General features: G+C 42.6%; 1 long non-coding RNA gene across 1 annotated transcript in view; it reads right to left on the reverse strand.

The window, feature by feature from the left end:
* Positions 1-6,825: 6,825 nt before the first annotated feature.
* LOC117312398 (uncharacterized) overlaps positions 6,826-21,265 on the reverse strand; it is a 41,223-nt gene continuing 26,783 nt past the window's right edge. Inside the window, exons 3-5 of the long non-coding RNA XR_012331974.1 lie at positions 17,966-18,011; positions 17,279-17,750; positions 6,826-11,017 (exon numbers count right to left, since the gene is read on the reverse strand). This is a non-coding gene — a long non-coding RNA (uncharacterized lncRNA). The remainder of the gene's footprint in view (positions 11,018-17,278; positions 17,751-17,965; positions 18,012-21,265) is intronic.

Here is a 21,265-nt window from a genome sequence, read left to right on the forward strand (position 1 = left end):
AAAAGTGATGTTCTCTGAATCGATATTTCCCAACTTGCTCTTTGCGATAAAAATTCTAAAACAGAAGTGTGTTTTAGGTCCACCTATTTTTCCTGTCTTCTTTCAGGGCATTCAAAAGAGGCACTGATTCCTTGCCAGTTGAGATCCTATCGGATGAGGAAATCCCTTCAATCACCCCAGAAGAGAGACCAGTCTGGTATTTGGTGGACTCTACTAGATTTAAACATGAGTTTTTCCTTGGAATTCTCGTTATTTGTGATCCCAGTGAACGGGAGCAGGCTTTGTGGTCTTGCTTTTTATCAGGGCTTTGCTGGACTGGCACACGTGCTTTTAAAGGTCTTTCAGCATAATCAGTGTCACTCCCATTGTACTTTATTCCTCCAGCCTCTCCCATACCATGTTCCATCTTCCTCAGCAAAGCATTCATTTGGTTTAGCTCCACCTAGTCTAACTGACAGGATCTATTGTCTGCCTACAACTTTTGTTCTTCAGGTCTTTATCCTCCAAAGTAGGAATGCTATGCCCATCCTTTTTTTTTTTTTTTTTTTTTTTTTTTAAGATTTCTTGGGCTGGTTCCACACAGGGCAGCATTCTACATAAAAGGCAATGATAAACCCAGGACACAGAAACTTACACATCCCAGAAGCCATGCTGGAGCTGGACACCAACCAGAAAAAAGGCCTGCCCATCTGAGGCCTTGGCAAAGGTCAAGAAAATATAGCTATGAATTTACAGAGTAATTTTCATAGGTTTTGCAAAGGGAAGAAAAACATACTTAAATAGGGACATAACTGGTTCTTTATCCACTTGAGACAAATTTTGAGAACTTGCTACCAAATCTGGGGCAGGAACTATATTGGGGAGGAGGATTCTACCTCCAATGTCAGCCCTGAGAGGAAGGAATAATCCTCCCCACATTAGTGGCCAGGAAATATGGAAGATTTGCCTCTTACTATCCGGAATTGCCCTGGCAGTTCTGACCTGGTCTTCCAATCCCAACCTCTAGGCCATGATTCTGATCCCACGGCCCATGAGATGCAGCGCCTGTTGCATTTGGGCTTGCGGGGTAAGGAGAAGGCTCCGTGAACCGTCACTGGCAGGTAATGAAAAGGGCCCTCCATAAATTTACAATTATCTAGAGAATCTGATCTCCACTTCTCAGGATGGCTTGATATTAGTGACATGTCATTTTCTCGTGATTGAATGTGAAGCCAAGGGATGTCCATTAGCTTGACTAGTAAAATTTTAATAGTTAATGTATTCTACTAGACATCCTAACTTAGACTTATTCTCTGTTTTATTCTGCACCCTTATACTAAAAATAAATAAATACATAAATAGTAAAAGGGGGGGAGGATAGATGGAGGATAGTTTGCGAGTTTGGGATTGACATGTACACACTGCTATATTTAAAATAGATAACCAATGCGGACCTACTGTAATACTGTAAAAGAAAGAAAGGAAGAAAGAAAGAAAGAAAGAAAGAAAGAAAGAAAGAAAGAAAGAAAGAAAGAAAGAAAGGAAGGAAGGAAGGAAGGAAGGAAGGAAGGAAGGAAAGAGTATTAAAAAAAAATACACCCTTTTTAAGTACAAAAAATTTACCAAACCATTCTCAGCCTCAGAACATACATGTCTGTCCAACAGTAATTTTCATCAAGGAAGTTTTATCTGAGAGCTGCCTGCCATGCTGATTAATTCTCTTCCTCAGCTTCCACGGAGAAGCAATGCCGTCAAGCAGTGCTCTGTGGACCAGTTCTTTTTTTCCATTCAACCTAGGAGGGTACTTCATGCTGGCATGCTTCCCCCATGTCTGGAAAAGTGAGCCAGTAAATGTACATTTATCATTCTCGCTAGTTTAACACCTCCTCAAGTTACATGTCTCCTAAACTCTTTACATTTTCCCTACAATTCACCTCTTTGACTATCCTCCATCTTTTATATTAAAGTCTAGTTTGTTGGTGATTGGTGCCCAGTGGTAGCAGTGGGCTCGCTTGAGACTGTTAGTGTTTACATGTGGCAGCAGAAAGCACTGGATCTGGAAATGGAGGACCTGGCTTTGAGCTCCAGCTTCACACATTCTCACTGTGGACAGAGTAGAAGAGGAAGAAGTCTCTTATGCAACCTTCTGATTTTTAAAAATATTCATTTATTCATTTGGTCTTAGTTGTGGCACGCGAACTCTTAGTTGTGGCACGCGAACTCTTAGTTCTGGCATGTGGGATCTAGTTCCCCGACCAGGGATCGAACACGAACACGGGCCCCCTGCAGTGGGAGTGCAGAGCCTTAGCCACTGGACCATCAGGGAAGTCTCATGCAACATTTTGATTTAATTAGGCTGGTTTGGAATCTGAGCCTCGGTACTTTTTACAGCTCACTTGGGCATTCTTATGGGCATCAAAGTTTAAGAAACGCTGCTCACACCTTAAGATTACAAAATGTTAAATGTCCATTACATCTAAATAAAACTGGGTGGGGTGGCAGGTGGGGGAGAACCTCTGCTCTATACGGATGCATTGACAGAACACTTGGAGGTCCGGGAAACTACAAGGTCAGGACCCGAAGGGTAAGAAAGCCAGTGGTGGGGCATCTGACTTGGGCTTTTACTTTGTTATACACTTTAAAGAAAAAAAAATCCTCTTTATGATACTGTTCATGTTTATCATGCCTAGTGCCTAGGAACATCCACTAGAAGGGGGGAAAACATACATGAGCTCACGTCCAAGTTCTTTTTTTTTTAATTTTTTTTTTTCCTTCGGTACGTGGACCTCTCACTGCTGTGGCCTCCCGTCGCGGAGCACAGGCTCCAGACGCACAGGCCCGGCAGCCATGGCCCACGGGTCCAGCAGCTCCGCGGCATGTGGGATCTTCCCAGACCGGGGCACGAACCCGTGTCCCCTGCATCGGCAGGCGGACCCCCAACCACTGCGCCACCAGGGAAGCCCTTTTTTAAATTTTTATTGGAATATAGTTGATTTACAACGTTATGTTAGTTTCTGCTGTACAGCAAAGTGAATCAGTTATACATATACATATCTCCACTCTTTTTTAGATTCTATTCCCATATAGGTCATTACAGAGTATTGAGTAGAGTTTCCTGTGCTACACAGTAGGTCCTTATTAGTTATCTATTTTACACATAGTATTGTGTATATATCAATCCCAATCTCCTAATTTATCCCTCCCCCCTCAAGTCCGGGTTCTAATATTGCTGCTATGTGACCTTGGATAAGTCACTTTATTTCTCCTGGACCTCAGTTTTCAGAATCTGGCAATGTGGAGATGACAATCTCCAGTGCACAGGATGTTGGAAGACCAAACTACAATAATAACAGCTGCCATTCATCATGTGCTTGCTCTGATGCCCAGGCAGCATCCAAGTGCTTTGTGTGAATTATCTCATTTGACTCTTGCAAAATCCCATCTGAGGAAGGTCTTGCGGGGAGACAGTGCACTGAAAAGTGCTTTGTAATTGGGAAAGCTTTATGAATATATATGTTCATGCTCCACATGGTAGAAACAGACATAGAGATCTAATTTTTGTTTTTTGTTTTTGTTTTTTGCGGTACGCGGGCCTCTCACTGTTGTGGCCTCTCCCGTTGCGGAGCACAGGCTCCGGACGCGCAGGCTCAGCGGCCATGGATCATGGGCGCAGCCGCTCCGCGGCGTGTGGGATCTTCCCGGACCGGGGCACGAACCCGTGTCCCCTGCATCGGCAGGCGGACTCTCAACCACTGTGCCACCAGGGAAGCCCCTAGAGATCTGATTTGACTGTATTCCTTCCTCATGCCTTAAATTATGAGCCCTTCGTAGTTTTCTAAAATTCTCTGACATATATATTGCTCGAGGCTATATAACTGAAAAGCAGAGATACTAGAATTTACATTTGCCTCTTTTAACCCTGAGATCATTGATCTTTCCACTCTACTCGACTAGTTCCTGGTTAATTGCAAAGTACAGCACATTTGAACCCAACTGTCCCTTAGTTCTGTGTTACACAAGGTGTGCTCCATGGACATACAGCATCAGCTTCACCAAAATCTAAAGAAAGTTCAAAGTTAAAAATGGTTCATTTCAGGGGCTTCCCTGGTGGCGCAGTGGTTGAGAGTCCGCCTGCCGATGCAGGGGACAGGGGTTCGTGCCCCGGTCCAGGAAGATCCCACATGCCGCGGAGCGGCTGGACCCGTGAGCCATGGCCGCTGAGCCTGCGCGTCCGGAGCCTGTGCTCCGCAACAAGAGAGGCCACAACAGTGAGAGGCCACAAAAAAAAAAAAAAAAAAAGTTTCATTTCAGGAGTTCCCTGGTGGTCCAGTGGTTAGGACTCGGCGCTTTCATTCCCAGGGCCGGGTTCAATCCCTGGTCAGGAACTAAGATCCCGCGAGTCACGCAGTGCGGCCAAAAAAAAAAAAAAAAAAAAAAGTGTTTAGTTTCATTTTGTCACTAAGTATAGTTTCGCAGTGGGGCACATCTATTCTAAATATCAATTCTGGGGATATAAAATATGACCATTTATTTGGATGTGAAGTCTTTCAGATTTGCCAAAATGTGCACTAGTAATCCTGAACTTAAGGATGTACTTCCTATCTGAGAAGCTTACAGATGTTCTGCTTTTACAGCTGCTGTTTTTCTCACCACATCTGAGAGGAGGCAGGAGACGCTAGACACTCTTTGATGAACACATATATACTGTGTACTTGAGGCCTAATTGTCCCACTCATTGTCACTAGTTCTCTTGCATTTGAATCCTGTTCTGCACAGTGAGTTTTGCTTTGGTCCATTTCACTTCATAGGGTATGCTTGGTGTCTCATTTATCTGCCCAGCCTTGGGACTGGATTGTAGATTAGTACTTCCTCTGGCTTTCTTATCTCTTGATCATCCATCTATCAGAGGATAAGAACAATGACCAATTCCGCTATGTGGCTTTAAGTCTAGTAAACGGTTTATTGAAACTGAAACTAACTTAAAATGTGATTTTTTTTTTAATTACAGATTTTATTTATTCTTGTTATTTCTGTCCTTGGTTTTAATGAGTGGACTGCCCCCTGGTGGACAAGAACTGTCAGCTCACATGAAATCTAGTGCTTTTGCTATTTCAGGTCTGAACTATTTTTCTTTAAGTGGCATGAGTTATATTCACACGAACAGTAGGAATTGAATCCATAATGTGTCAAATTCAAAAATATACAGAGCTCTACTATCCCTTAGATATTCTGGAGACTCCTCAAGTACAAGGACAGGGTCTTTCTCAATCTTTGTACAGCAAATTTCCATTTTCCTAGAGTGATTGGGGAGTTGTGAATTCTAATTAGTAGGTTATCTCACTATCACTGTTACAGTTTACATAGATTAATCATTTGCAAAAAAATTAGTACACAGTATGTAATGGAATACATGGACTGCTAAATGCCAATTTCAGTATTGATGGTAATAGCTAATACTTATATAAATTATACTAAGTGCTTAAGTTTTTTTTAAGATATTTTAATTCCTTTAACTTTCCCTTTCCCACAAGATAGGTATGGCTGCTGTCCCTCTTGAGCAAGTGAAGAGACTGAGAACTGCCACACAGCAAGGAAATGATGGGGCTGGAATTTAAACCCTGGCAATAGGGTTCCAGAGAGCATGCTCTTAACCCCATGCTAAATGGCCTTGCTCAGGAGACGCAGCACAGTGCAGGATGCCACAGGATCTCTCTTCTGAGCAGTGCTGCCAATACTGTGCGGCCAATGTAGACACTGTAGAGGTTAAAGTTAACCTACGGCAGAACCGTCCCCCTTTCCCTTCCTGTAATTTCCACTACCCTCACCACTGTGACACCTAGCCTAGCACTGTACATATTAAGGGTACAATAAATATCCTTATCGATGAGCTTAGATTATGCAAAGTCTTTTTGCCAAAACCGCAGCTCTCAGCTTGTCATTTATTTATTTATTTTGGCTGCATTGGGTCTTCGTTGCTGCGCGTGGGCTTTCTCTAGTTGCAAAGAGTGGGGCTACTCTTCGTTGCGATGCGAAGCAGTGGCTTCTCTTGTTGTGGAGCACGGGCTCTAGGCTCATGGGCTTCAGTAGTTGTGGCACGTGGGGTCAGTAGTTGTGGCTCGCAGGCTCTAGAGCGCAGGCTCAGTAGTTGTGGTACACAGGCTTAGTTGCTCTGCGGCATGTGGGATCTTCCCGGACCAGGGCTCAAACCCCTGTCCCCTGCATTGGCAGGCGGATTCTTAACCACTGCGCCACCAGGGAAGCCCCTGTCATTCATTTCTTTTTCACAAAACCCTGGTGGATCCTACGTAACCAAAACCTGGTTATTTGACTATCTAATTCAAGATAACGTATTCAATTCTTCACACACATTAGAATCACATGTAGCATACCCAGAACAAAACGGGTCTTACCCAAGTTGGTAAGGGAGGTTTCACCCTCTCCAGGTTTATTGAAATTCAAGCAAGCAAGTTAGATGAACCCTGTCCACTTTTCTACACATGATACCTTAAAGGTGATCTTTGACCTTCATGAAGGTCATGAAAAGATTTATTGAAAATTACTGAACTCCAGAATGAAATCTATACCACAAACTCTAATATCCTGCAGGTTCATCCTTCCAAGAATGGCTGTGGAGCATGCCCTGTTCTGAAGCACTCCTTTTCTGGGTGATTCATGTTATTCCTGTCAAAATATTAATTCTGGTTTCAGACTGTTATGAACTTGCTTATCCACCCAGAGCATGGCAGGCTGGGGCTGCAGCTCTCTGTCTCTCCCACCTGACTGCTTCGTGCCCTTGATCTTCAAAGGGGTTTGATGTCCCTTTTGGTAGCAAGGGCCACTTCCTGTTCAAAGAACCAAAAACATCTCCCTTACCCAGAAACGTGGAGCTGACATCTCCCATGCCACGCTATTTACTCACTTTGTGTCTGACACTGGGTGGGTTTCCCTGTACACTGCTCAGTATGCAATAAGCATTCATAAATGATGGTGGCTGTTGCACATATCTGGGAGAACTCCACAAACCAATTTTGTGTTTGAACAACTGTTTTCCTAGGAATCCGTCAGGCTCTTGGAAACTGCCTCAGGACTCTATATACAATCATACACTTCACAGATATATCTGAAGATATAAGGAGGAGGAGGCTATCTCAGTGGCTTAAGGAGAATAACATGGTTTCAAAATACAGTCTAGTATATCTAGTAACACAGCATGTTATTTTGTCTTTAAATTAAATATTGATGGGACCAGAAAACTTCCTGCTTATCCCTGCTTCTAATAAAGCTCACTTTATATGGTATTTGGTTGGTTTTTACTAAACCTAGAAAGGGAAAACAGTTTAGTTTTATTCAATATAACTTTAAAACTTTGCATTTTATGCTCATGTAAAAATGAAGTTCTTATACTCTCAAGCCTGGAGTATTGAGGTAATTAATACTGGCTTTAATTAAGTTTCCTTTTCTCCCCCTAAAAAAAAAAAAAGTACCATCTGCATTCACCCAGAAACACATGCATGGTTGAAATCAGACTGTCTGGGTGTTTTGGATACAAAAGGAACCTTTGAAAAGTCTGATTTGAGCTTATGAGTGTCAAGGATCCCACAACAGAGCCAATCCAAAACGTGCTACAGTGTTTCCATTCAGAGAGCATCAATGTGCCTCTTTAATGGTTTTTCAGAATCCCAGGAAATTGTGATTACATGGCATTAGCTTTTCATTTTCTAAAGACTGGGTGAAAAGCATGAAAGTCCTCTTAACAATGTGAAGAAAAGTATTTTTGGTTCTGGTAAACTTCTGCTGTTCTCTGATAAAAACTACACAGAAATGCCTTTAAGATACCACACAATTATACATACAATTGTAGCTCAGTAGTGCGGGTGCTGAAGAGACGACCACCTTATCTTAGCCTGAAAAAGACCCCCAAATGGCTATTGTTCTCCCCACACAGTCACTTAGTCAGGGATGCTATTCATTGTAGTGATATCATGAATTTATTTTCCTTTCTGTATTAGATGCTCTCATTTCTCCATGGATTTGGGGAAGAAAATATTTCCAAGTAAATCACTGTAGGTTTTGGTAGCAATTTACTTCATCTACTTGATTCTATACTTGCTATATAGAGGAGGGAAGTATTCAATACTCTATTATGTGTACAAATTGTGGAAATAACATTGACTTGGCTATATTGCATATGTATTAGTGGTGTTTACTGAATATCAACAAAAAACACCAAGAATAGGACCAGATCATCAGTGGATTCTAAGCATATTTATATGAACCCAAAGATTCCTTCAAGATTTAGGTAAGAAACCAATGCTGAAATCACAGAATATTTTAGGGCAAGGTAAGGATTGGGGCTACCACCATCACACCGTTATCAATTTAATGTATTGTGAGATCACCCCAATACACAATACAATGTCTTATCAGAGACCTCAAAGTCTCTAAACTCATATTCGTTGAACTTTAATGTGTGTAACAATTGGTTGGATAGGTGTTTCCTTATTAAAGATTCAGATTCACAGGCCCCCTGCAAAGATTGTGATTCATTATACCTGGGGTGGAACCCGGGAGCCAGCATTTGAATACACATCCCAGATGATTCTGATGCAGTGGTCTATGGTAGATTCAAAGAAATGTAACGTAACCCTTTCAATCCACTTTTAATATCCGCCTAATCGGATGGTCCCCACCTGTCCAAGTGCTTTTACTCATCTTGCTGTGATTAATTTTGTCGCCAGGTTCGGATAAATAATTCATATTTCCTTTCTACATAGTAATAAATGGCCACTCCATTGTCACCTGGTGGGGGGAGGCTAAGGAAATACATTACGGAGAAACTCTTCCACAGCCACTGATACCTTGAAACAATGCAAGTTAGAATGGGCTTGCCTAGGCCTGGACAGCTGTTTATTTTTCCATATTAAAGAAAAAGTTATATGCCTTTTTTCCCCTCCTCACCCCTGTTATGTATCCTTGCTGCTGAAAGTGTGATCCATGCACCAGCAGCAATAGCGTCAACTGGGGGTTTATTAGAAATACAGAATCTCAGGCCTCATCCACACCTACTGAGTCAGAATCTGCATTTGACCAAGATCCTGGATAATCCCTATGCGCGTGAAAGACGCATATGATGAACAGCCCTTTTTGCAAAAGTAGGGGTTTCTTGGCACAAAAATAAACATGCCCTAGGTAATAGCTCATCACAATAGGGTCAAAGAAGTTCTACGACCTAGGTGAACATTTTTTTTTTTCTTTCCAAGATCACCTATTTGACATGATTGCAAACAGTCAGTCTGAACTCCACCTCTCACCTTTTTGGCCCCTGAAGCCTGAGACAGCCCTAAGAGGTGGATAACCTCAGGATTCTCCTTGCTGGGGCAGGATTTTACTGCATGTACCTGCCCCCAAATCCCTCCAGATGCCAGATCTCACTTCAACGGACTTGACCGGCCTCTCCTACAAGCAAGGAGTGCAAAAGAGAACCGAGAAGGCCTCTGCCCTCTAGAAGACTGTGATGATAATAACTAACAGTGTGATGATAATAACTAACAGGGCTGTGGTCCGGTGGTTAGGACTCGGTGCTTTCACTGCTGAGGGCCCGGGTTCAATCCCTGGTGGGGGAACTAAGATCCCACAAGCCGCACGACGTGGCCAAATAAACCCCCAAAAAACAACTAACGGGGCAAAGGGCACCAGGCCCTGTTGTTGGCACCTCACAAGTATTAGCACAACCCCGTGAGGTATGTGACAAGTCACTCGTCAAACACAGCACAACCGGGAAAGGACAGAGGGCTGGCTGCAGAGCCTGGATGGAGCCCCATACAAGAAAAAGGCAGCAGAGCTGAGGGGAGATACAGCTGGGGAATTGGGGGCATGTTGAGCTCCTCTGAAACCCCATCTTCATGATGAAATCGATGACGTCCCAGTCTCGTGTAAAGTGTGAAGCAGACACAGCGCCAGCCTCCAAGCTCCCACCTTACCTCGTCTTTCCTGCACTAATTCCTCCTCAAAGGGGTTCTGGAGTTTCTGTTGAACTTTGGGTGCGTTTACAAGCCACAACACTGCAAGGTGGATACGCGCCCTGGAAGGTAAGCAGAGCCCTGTGGGAGCATCCAGAGCAGAGAGGGTAGCGATTCCCGTGAGGGGATCAGGCTGCAACGCAGCTTCTTTGCAAATTAACTTCCAGGCTTTCCTGGAGGAAGCGGCATTGGAGTCGGACCATGTGGGTCACACAGGTGGCAGCTGAGGGGCAGAAGGCCTTCCAGCTCAGGTCACAGCATGGGACAGGACAACTCTAAGCGCTCTCTGAAGGAATGAGCTGTGTTTAGCTGCTCGGAGGGGCAAGCGGGGGGAGCAGTGGGAAGGGTTGCCCTTTCCTCAGAGCTGCCTCATATTGCCCTGTTTCATCGTAAAGAGAGCAAAGTCTCAAGCCCATTCCTAGCTCATGTGCTTGTTCATCAGGGCCTGGTGGCACCATCAGCGGTTTAGCCAGTGAGGGAGATATTTACCGTTGCTTCGGAACCCCCTTCCTTGGTCAGAGGCATCTGACCTACCTTTTGAGGCAGAACCTACCCAGAAATCTGAAAGTATCAGTTACTCCCTTTCCCAGCCTCCCTTGCAGCTCAGGCCAGGCCTGCGATGGCATCACGGCCAGAAGAAAAGTGCTGAAAGATGCAGAATCTGAGGAGAACCCTGCGGAAGAGAGTGGCAGCAGAGGTGGCAGATACGCGCCGTGTGAAGAGCTGTCGGTGTCTGTGGCTTTAACACAGGCATTCTGGGTTCTGCGTGGGGCATGCAGGTGCTTCAGGTTGTGGTCTCTGGGCCCAGCACGGCAGCAGTGGTGGCTTCTTGGGACCAGTTCCAGAGCGCGATCTGGGGCATTGTTCCAGCTATGTAGTCTCTAAGCTTTGATCTCCAGGCGAACCATTCCATATCCTTTAATAAATTGCCTTTCTTCTTAAAACAGCCAGATTTGATTCCTCTTGCTTGCACTTAAAAACCTTGACACTTTCAGTACGTTGGAGGATGGAGGGAATGCCTACAAGAATTTCAGAATTAACATCACGAATCATTAGAGAAATGTAAATCAAAACCACAATGATGTATCATCTCACACCAGTCAGAATGGCCATCATCAAAAAACCTACAAACAATAAATGCTAGAGAGGGTGTGGAGAAAAGGGAACCCTCTTGCACTGTTGGTGGGAATGTAAATTGATACAGTCACTATGGAGAACAGTATGGAGGTTCCTTGAAAAACTAGAAATAGAATTACCATACGACCCAGCAATCCCACTACTGGGCATACGCCCTGAGAAAACCATAATTCCAAAAGAGTCATGTACCACCATGTTCATTGCAGCACTATTTACAATAGCCAGGACGTGGAAGCAACCTAAGTGTCCATTGACAGGTGAATGGATAAAGAAGATGTGGCACATAGATACAATGGAGTATTACTCAGCCATAAAAAGAAACGAAATTGAATTACTTGTAGTGAGGTGGATGAACCTAGAGACTCATAGAGTGAAGTAAGTCAGAAAGAGAAAAACAAATAACATATGCTAACACGTATATATGAAATCTAAAAAAAAAAAAATGGTTCTGAAGAACCTAGGGGCAGGACAGGAATAAAGACACAGATGTAGAGAATGGACTTGAGGACATGGGGAGGGGGAAGGGTAAGCTGGGACGAAGTGAGAGAGTGGCATGGACATATATACACTACCAAATGTAAAATAGATAGCTAGTGGGAAGCAGCTGCATAGCACAGGGAGATCAGTTCGGTGCTTTGTGTCCATCTAGAGGGGTGGGATAGGGAGGGTGGGAGGGAGGAGATATGGGTATATGTGAATATGTATAGCTGATTCACTTTGTTATAAAGCAGAAACTAACACACTATTGTAAAGCAATTATACTCCAATAAAGATGTTAAAAAAAAAGAATTTCAGAATTGAGCCCTTCCTTTCATATAAAGACCAAATGGTCTTGCATAGGTAATTGTAAGTTCAGTCATCGTCTTGATTTCCTGAATTATTTGACAATTATGGTTGAATCTTATTCTGTATATTGTGGGGAGCTAGGACTGAAGTTTGGGAGCAGATCAGAACAGCTGTGAGAAGAAATGTGAGAAAAATGAGATCCTTGTAAGAAATGACTCAAATCCAATGTGTTTTTCTCCCAGTGGGCCTTTCATGGAACTGTTAAGAGGTAGACAGAGGGCCCAGACTCTTGTTCTGTTATGGGAAAATTGACTGTTCAACCTGTATTCATATAGTACTTTTTTGGACTCCAAAAGTTATCTCCTCTACATCAGTAGAATGGTATAGGATGGTGTGAACAACAGAGGCCCAAAACAAAAAGCAGTGTTTACGTTTTCTACAGGTGGAAAGAACTTCTGTGTGACAAAAAAGAATTCTCAAGAACAGCCGTGGCTGTTTCTTGTAAGTTAAGCTGTCAACAGAACTGCACTAAGGGTAAATACCAGCCCATTATTGCCACAATGACCCCAGAAGACGTAGACTTTAAAATATGGCCCTAGGGCTTCCCTGGTGGTGCAGTGGTTGGGAGTCCGCCTGCTGATGCAGGGGACGCAGGTTCGTGCCCCGGTCCGGGAGGCTCCCACATGCCGTGGAGCGGCTAGGCCCGTGAGCCATGGCCGCTGAACCTGCGCGTCTGGATCCTGTGCTCCACAACAGGAGAGGCCACAACAGTCGGAGGCCCGTGAAGCGCAAATATATATATATATATATATATATATATATATATATGGTCCTAAATTTATAAATTTGATGAAACCATCATATTTACTTCCTCATATGACGCAATACATCATTTCAGTTGCAAAGGTTAAGTCTTCAAGCAACTTGGTAGAACATATCATAAAACAATATACATTTTTTTTGTCTCCTCTACTAAAATGGTAGCTCCATGAAAAGAGGGTCTTCAACTGCATGTATCCCCAGCACAGAGTAGGTGCTGGATCAAACTTGCTCAGCAAAAAAGAAGACAACACTCCTATGGGGTTCGTGAAGAAGAGAGAGTGTATGTGTGTATTATACGTAGTTGATTATCCTGATCATATCTTTGCAGAACACTCTTATCAGTGAGTATTTTTAGGAGGTAAAAATGTTACTTTATGGTCACTCTTCCTGTCCACTTCCAGGTAAATGAGTGCTAACCGGCAAGTCATACCTCATTTAGGTCTTGCTTATTCTGCACATCAATTCTCCCTTTAGGAATTCCTGTTTTCCACATTGAACAGAGAGGTTATTTATACACAAAAGAACTTGACTTGGGCATTCTTGGATTTTTTTTTCCATAAAAGTCATTAGAGGTATGTTCTGTTTTATGATGTGATAGGATGTAAAGAAATGTTTTAACTTCAAAAATGATTCAAGTAAAGTGTAAGGCTTTAGAAACCACTATGAATCTCTGAGATTTTCCCTGTAATTGAAGCAAGCAGTACTTCAAAGATACCTCTTGGAGTTTTCAGAGTGAATAGCTTCCATATAAATTGGCAATTTATTTGCAAGTCTGTGATCCTTCACCTATTTTGCATAATTAATATTGCACAATATTAATAATGTTCTTTGATTTTAGAGTTGGAGATGAAAATTTCATTTTTAATGTATCCCACAAATAATCTGATAGTTGATTCTGTAAATGTCATTTTTAAAATAAACTTATTTACGATTTTATATTTATTTTTGGTTGTGTTGGGTCTTCGTTGCTGTGCGCAGGCTTTCTCTAGTTGCAGCGAGTGGGGGCAACTCTTTGTTGCAGTGCACGGGCTTCTCTTTGCAGTGGCTTCTGTTGTTGCGGAGCACGGGCTCTAGGCACGCGGGCTTCAGTAGTTGTGGCACACAGGCTCAGTAGTTGTGGTGCACGGGCTTACCAGCTCCGCGGCATGTGGGATCTTCCCGGACCAGGGTTCGAACCCATGTCTCCTGCATTGGCAGCCAGAGTCTTAAATACTGCGCCAACAGGGAAGTCCCTGTAAATGTCACTTTTAATGTATTTATAACTCTTTCCCAACAACTGCTCTGGCAATAAGCCACACTATGCAACAAATGCTTTATTTTCCCTTTTTTTTTTTTTTTTTTTGCGGTACGCGGACCTCTCACTGTTGTGGCCTCTCCTGTTGCGGAGCACAGGCTCCAGACGCGCAGGCTCAGCGGCCATGGCTCACGGGCCCAGCTGCTCCATGGCATATGGGATCTTCCCGGACCGGGGCACGAACCCGTGTCCCCTGCATCGGCAGGCGGACTCTCAACCACTGCGCCACCAGGGAAGCCCGCTTTATTTTCTTGAATTAAATAACACAATATCATTACCTTCATCTTTGTTTGGTTTTTACTTCTTGTGACTCATTTTTTGCCAGCTCTGAATTTTAAAAATAAACAGTAGATTTCTGTTCACCATTTGTTTTCTCACCATATTTGAAAACAAAAACAAAAAAAAGATAAATACAAACAAAATAAGAATATAAAGTGCCTCTAGGGCTTCCTTGGTGGCGCAGTGGTTGAGAATCCGCCTGCCAATGCAGGGGACATGGGTTTGATCCCTGGTCCGGGAAGATCCCACATACCACGGAGCAACTAAGCCCGTGCACCACAACTACTGAGCCTGTGCTCTGGAGCCTGCGAGCCACAGCTACTGAGCCTGTGTGCCACAACTACTGAAGCCCGCGAACCTAGAGCCTGTGCTCTGCAACAAGAGAAGCCACTGCAATGAGCAGCCCGTGCACCACAACGAAGAGTAGCCCCCACTCGCCACAACTAGAGAAAGCCCGTGCGCAGCAACGAAGACCCAACTCAGCCAAATATAAATAAATTAAATAAATGAATTTATTAAAAATAAATAAAGTGCCTCTAAATAGCCTATTACAACCCAATTCCAGAGGATAGACAACTGTATTTGTTTTTTAGGGCTGCCGTAACAAAGTATTACAAACTAAGTGGCTTAAAACAATGGAAATTTATTGTCTCATAGCTCTGGAAGCTAACAGTCTGATACCAAAGCAGGGCCGTGCTCCCTTTGGAAGCTGTAGGAGAATCCTTCTTCGCCTCTTCCTAGCTTCTGGTGGTTTGTCAGATCATTGGTGCTCCTTGGCTTCTAGATGCAGTCTTCTGTCTTCACATGGCATTCTCCCTGTGTTTCTGTCTTCACATGGCCATCTGCTTACAGGACACCAGTCATATTGGATTAGTATGACCTTACTTAACTGAAGTATGACCTCACTTAACTAATTACACATGCAGCAACCCTATTTCCACTCTGATATACTGGGGTTGGGACTTTAACATATCTTTTTTTTTGGGGGGGGGACACAATTCAACCTATAACAACTATATTGCTCTTAAAAATTAACTAATATTTGTATAGTGCAGTTAACTCCAATTATATTATTAAAAACATTCCTTAGAAGAAAATTTTGGTCTAGAAGTTTGAGGTAAAAGCTTGAATGTGGTTCAACAACATCCCGTGAAGAGGCAGTATCACGTCAGTCAAGACATAGCAAGAAGAGCTGAGGTTTAGGCAGCAGGTGGGTCATTTTTCTCCTGTCTGTTCATGACCAAGTCATCATCTACAAATATTTGGAAGAAAGCAAAATATGGTACATGTGGGTTTCCTGATTGCTGTGGACTGAATTGTATCCCACCCAAAATCCACAAGTTGAAGCCCTAACCCCACCATGTGGTAGTATTTGGAGATGGGACCTTTGAAAGGTAATTAGGTTTAGATGAGGTCCTGAGACCTCCTAATCTCCTAGCTATGCTGGCCTGTAGTAAAGTTCTATATCCCAGAATCAAAGCACTAACCTCTAAGCAATAATGCTTTCCTCAGTAATGTGGTTCTTTCTGGTAATGATACAAATACATGCAATGTTTTAGCTAATTCATACCAGAATATTTATACTACTACCAAAAAGAACCACATTACTGAGGAACAGCATTATTGCCTCCAAAGGGCAAAAAATCCTACTTATAACCAGAAATCATCATCATTCAAATAATACTCTGAAGCAGATCCGATTCATGTGTAATTAATTCCCTTATAGCTTCCTTACATTATTGTTTAGACTTGCATGTGTTGTGTAGGGTAAGAACACACCCACTTCACTTTTTTTGAAAAACGGGGGTGGTTAGAAGGGTAATTAAGTTAGAGCTATGTCACAAACACTTGACAAAAGGTGACTGCTGTAAAAGTTGATGCTTTTACGAACAGTTTTGGGCTATTCACAGTAAGCACACATCTCAGGGTGGTTCACATTTTGTTGGTGTAATTGAACAAAGGCTTATTACTGGATGGTATAAAGTCTAAGAATTGGGACTTCCCTGGTGGTGCACTGGATAAGACTCCGAGATCCCAAAGCAGGGGACCCAGGTTCGATCCCTGGTCAGGGAACCAGATCCCATATGCATGCCACAACTGAGAATCCCACGAGCTGCAACTAAGGAGCCCACCTGCCACAACTAAGACTCGGCACAACCAAATAAATAAATATTAAAATAAATAAATAAAGTTTAAGAATTGACAACTGAACCTAACAGAAGCGTGGAATGATAAATTTTTCACAAACACTTTGAAATATAGATACGTAGAAAATTTGCCTTTCTCTTTTCCAATACATTTCACAATGGTTTTATTGTAGTGTACGTGTGTGCTATTAATACTGTTCAACTATTGATGATGTCTCTTTATGTATCAGCTGACGTATTTACATATATGATATATGTGTATATTTATAAATATATATACATGTACATGTGTATGCATGTGTATATACACAGATTTGTAAACACACATACTATGACCATTTGTGTCCCTCTTTGAAGAGCCTGAATTGTGTACACAAGTTCCTGAACTCTTAGGACTATAATATAATTAATAGAGCCCCAAATAACTGGTGAGTGAAGAAGAGCATTTGGTAATACCTTGATATTGCAGTTATGGTTTAAGATGGTATCCTCCTCATGCAGTCAGAGAGCACTCTTGGTTGGCAGGGCTTTCTTTTTTTGTTTTTTTTTTGAGGTAGGTGGACCTCTCACCGCTGCGGCCTCTCCCGCTGCAGAGCACAGGCTCTGGACGCGCAGGTTCAGCAGCCATGGCTCATGGGCCCAGCCGCTCCGCGGCATGTGGGATCTTCCCGGACCGGGGCACGAACCCGTGTCCCCTGTATCGGCAGGCGGACTCTCAACCACTGCGCCACCAGGGAAGTCCTGGCAGAGCTTTCTTAACAGTGAGCTGTATGATCACTGTCAGGTTACATCATGAGACTGAAGGCTTGACTCACCGTGCTTCTCTTGGCCATAGTTTTCCCATTTGGAAAAGGAGAGGGATTGGGCCAGATGATATTTGAAGACTGTTTTATCTCTAACGTCCTGTGAACTTTATTGTTTTTATAAATTTATTTATTTTATTTATTTATTTTTGGTTGCGTTGGGTCTTCGTTGCTGAACACAGGCTTTCTCTAGCTGCGGCGAGTGGGGGCTACTCTTCGTTGCGGTGCGTGGGCTTCTCCTTGTGGTGGCTTCTGTTGTTGCAGAGCATGGGTTCTAGGTGCGTGGGCTTCAGTAGTTGTGGCACGTTGGCTCAGCAGTTGTGGCTTGTAGGCTCTAGAGCCCAGGCTCAGTAGTTGTGACACATGGGCTTAGTTGCTCCATAGCATGTGGGATCTTCCTGGACCAGGGCTCGAACCCGTGTCCCCTGCACTGTCAGACGGATTCTTAACAACTGCTCCACCAGGGAAAGCCCTGTCCTGTGAACTTTAAACATTATTAATTATTGACACTTTTCATGAAAGCAAGTGGTTGAATCCTATTGCATTCTCTTTTCTGTGTTAGTGTGTTTCAACCTTCTGCGATTTTTTTATTAGACAAGAAATATATTGGAATATATCGGACTCTCTTTTTCCTAACACAGAGGAATGCAGTGGAGTAAATTACTGGTGGAGTAATTTGTGTCACTCTTGGGGACTTACATAAACTCTTTCACATCGTGGGGCTGCTTCTGAAGACATTAGGCATCTGAAAGAGATAGTAGTAAAACCTAGTTAATGACCAGACCAAGAGAAATTTCCTTTGAATCTACAAAATGAGACACACAGTATTTTAATATTTAAGATTTTTAAACTCACTATAATGGCTATGAATTGTTTTATTATTATCAGGTGTGTCTATATTGAAGTTTAGGGCTCCCAAGAGATCCTTAAAGCCATCTCTTCTGTCGGTGTGAAATGTCTCCAGGATTCCTGCCATTCGGTTAAGAATTCCTCTGCCTTCTCCTTCTGAGACACACACCACAGGCTTCCAGATGGTTAATTTTAGTACAGTGTACCAAGTATTTGTGGACTGCACACTGTATGCCCTGCTCTGTGGTAGGTATTAGGGATATAAACGTATCTGAAATACGGTCCTACCAACATGAATTAACTACAAAGCACTCTTCTTGGTTAAGTGAACACGTTGATCTGCTGCGTAGCTTCTTTTAATACCGAACCCTTAAAAATTAGAGAACCACTAGTTTTGATATTTTTTAAGTCTTTTTTTCACAGTTAATGATGATCCCTTCATCTGGCTGATACTGATTCATGACACCGAAATAATTTCACCAATGTCTACAAGGCCACCCCTATTTACTATTTCAAGAGAGAAAGTAAATGATTCTTTTCTTTCATCCAAAAGTGATACCAAACTATCAACATATACATTAAAAGAAGTGGTGCTGGGCTTCCCTGGTGGCACAGTGGTTAAGAATCCGCCTGCCAATGCAGGGGACACAGGTTCAAGCCCTGGTCAGGGAAGATCCCACATGCCGTGGAGCAAATAATCCCGTGTGCCACACTACTGAGCCTGAGCTCTAGATCTCGGGAGCCACAACTACTGAGCCTGCTAGCCACAACTACTGAAGCCTGCACCTAGAGCCTGTGCTCTGCAACAAGAGAAGCCACCACAATGAGAAGCCCACGTGCCTCAACGAAGAGTAGCCCCCGCTCTCTGCAACTAGAGAAAGCCCACATCCAGCAACGAAGACCCAATGCAGCCTAAAATAAATAAATAAAATAAGTAAATTTATAAAAAAAAGAAAAAGAAAAGAAAAGAAGTGGTGCTAAGACACACTGTTTATAACCACAATTGGGTCAGGACAGGAATAAAGACGCAGATGTAGGGAATGGACTTAAGGACATGGGGAGGGGGAAGGGGAAGCTGGGACGAAGTGAGAGAGTGGCATGGACATATATACACTACCAAATGTAAAACAGATAGCTAGTGGGAAGCAACCACATAGCACAGGGAGATTAGCTCAGTGCTTTGTGACCACCTAGAGGTGTGGGATAGGGAGGGTGGGAGGGAGATGCAAGAGGGAGGGGATATGGTGATACATGTATACGTATAGCTGATTCACTTTGTTATACAGCAGAAACTAACATAACAATGTAAAACAATTGTTTTATACTCCAATACTCCAATAAATACGTTAAAAAAAATAACGTGGTCGGACACAGAAGGCCAACAGGTACGTGAAAAGATGCTCAACGTCACTAATTATTAGAGAAATTCAAATCAAAGCTATGATGAGATATCACCTCACACTGGTCAGAATGGCCATCATCAAAAAGTCTACAAATAATAAATGCTGGAGCGGGTGTAGAGAAAAGGCAACCTTCCTACACTGTTGGTGGGAATGTAAATTGGTGCAGCCACTATGGAGAACAGTATGGAGGTTCCTTAAAAATCAAAAATAGAGTCACCATATGACCCAGCAATCCCACTACTGGGCATATACCCAGAGAAAACCATAATTTGAAAAGATATATTCAATGTAATGTTCATAGCAGCATTATGTACAATATCCAAGCCATGGAAACCACCTAAATGGCCATCAGCAGAGGAATGGATAAAGAAGATGTGGTGTATATATATAATGGAATATTACTCAGCTATGAAAAAGAATGAAATAATGCCATTCACAGCATCACGAATGGATCTAGAGATTATCACGCTAAGTGAAGTAAGTCAGACAGAGAAAGACAAATATATGATATCATTTATATGTGGAATCTAAAAGAAGATACAAATGAACTTATTTACAAAACAGAAATAGACTCACAGACATAGAAAACAAACTTATGGTTACCAAAGAGAAAAAGGGGGGGCAGGGGTAGAAGAATAAATTAGGAATTTGGGATTGACAGATACACACTGCTATATATAAAATAGATAAGCAACAATGACTAACTATAGTACAGGGAATTATATTCAATATCTTGTAATAACTTATAGTGGAAAAGAATATGAAAAAGTATATATATATATATATATATATATATATATATATATATATATACGTGTGTCTGTGTGTATATATGCATAACTGAATTAGTTTGCTGACATCTGAAACATTGCAAGTCAACCATACTTCAAAAAAATATATTTTTAGGGCTTCCCTGGTGGCGCAGTGGTTGAGAGTCCGCCTGCTGATGCAGGGGACACGGGTTCGTGCCCCAGTCTGGGAAGATCCCACATGCCGTGGAGCGGCTGAGCCCGTGAGCCATGGCCGCTGAGCCTGCGCGTCCGGAGCCTGTGCTCTGCAACGGGAGAGGCCACAACAGTGAGAGGCCCGTGTACCACAAAAAATAAAATAAAATAAAATAAAATAAAAAATATATATATATTTTAAATAACTTGTTCTGTCAAGAGGCCATTCCTATCCACCCTAGTTCTATAGATGATATTAAAAGGTAGATTTGACAGGAATATTAATTAAGAAATCCATGTCAAGTTCACACATTCTTGGGCCAGCTGACTCCTGGTCAATGGCTGATGAAAGGTCAATAAAAGTTGGGAGAAAGTTTTAATTTGTTTTGATATATTTCTTCATGAAGTAAAAGAGGATATAGCTAAGTACTAAAGAGTAAAATAATTATATCTAAAATCTGCTTGCTTTTTCTGAAAGGTATTAAACCTGCATTTTAGGGGAATTTCCTGGCGGTCCAGTGGTTAGAACTTGGCACTTTCACTGCCTGGCCAGGTTCAGTCCCTGGTAGGGGAAATAAGATCCTGCAAGCAGCATGGCATGACAAAAACAAAAGCAAAAAAATCCCCTGCATTTTACAAAGAAGGATGTTGACCTCTAGCTCCCAGGGTCTATCTAGTCACTAATCAGTCTCTTTCTATGAGCGCACACAGAGATTGTATTGTCTAGACCTGCGCTATCTCTATGGTAGTCACTAGCACTTGAAATGTGGCTAGTCCAAACTAAGATGTGCTCTACGTGTGCT

Source organism: Tursiops truncatus, chromosome 5, assembly GCF_011762595.2.
Source record: "Tursiops truncatus isolate mTurTru1 chromosome 5, mTurTru1.mat.Y, whole genome shotgun sequence".
Lineage (NCBI taxonomy): Eukaryota > Metazoa > Chordata > Mammalia > Artiodactyla > Delphinidae > Tursiops > Tursiops truncatus.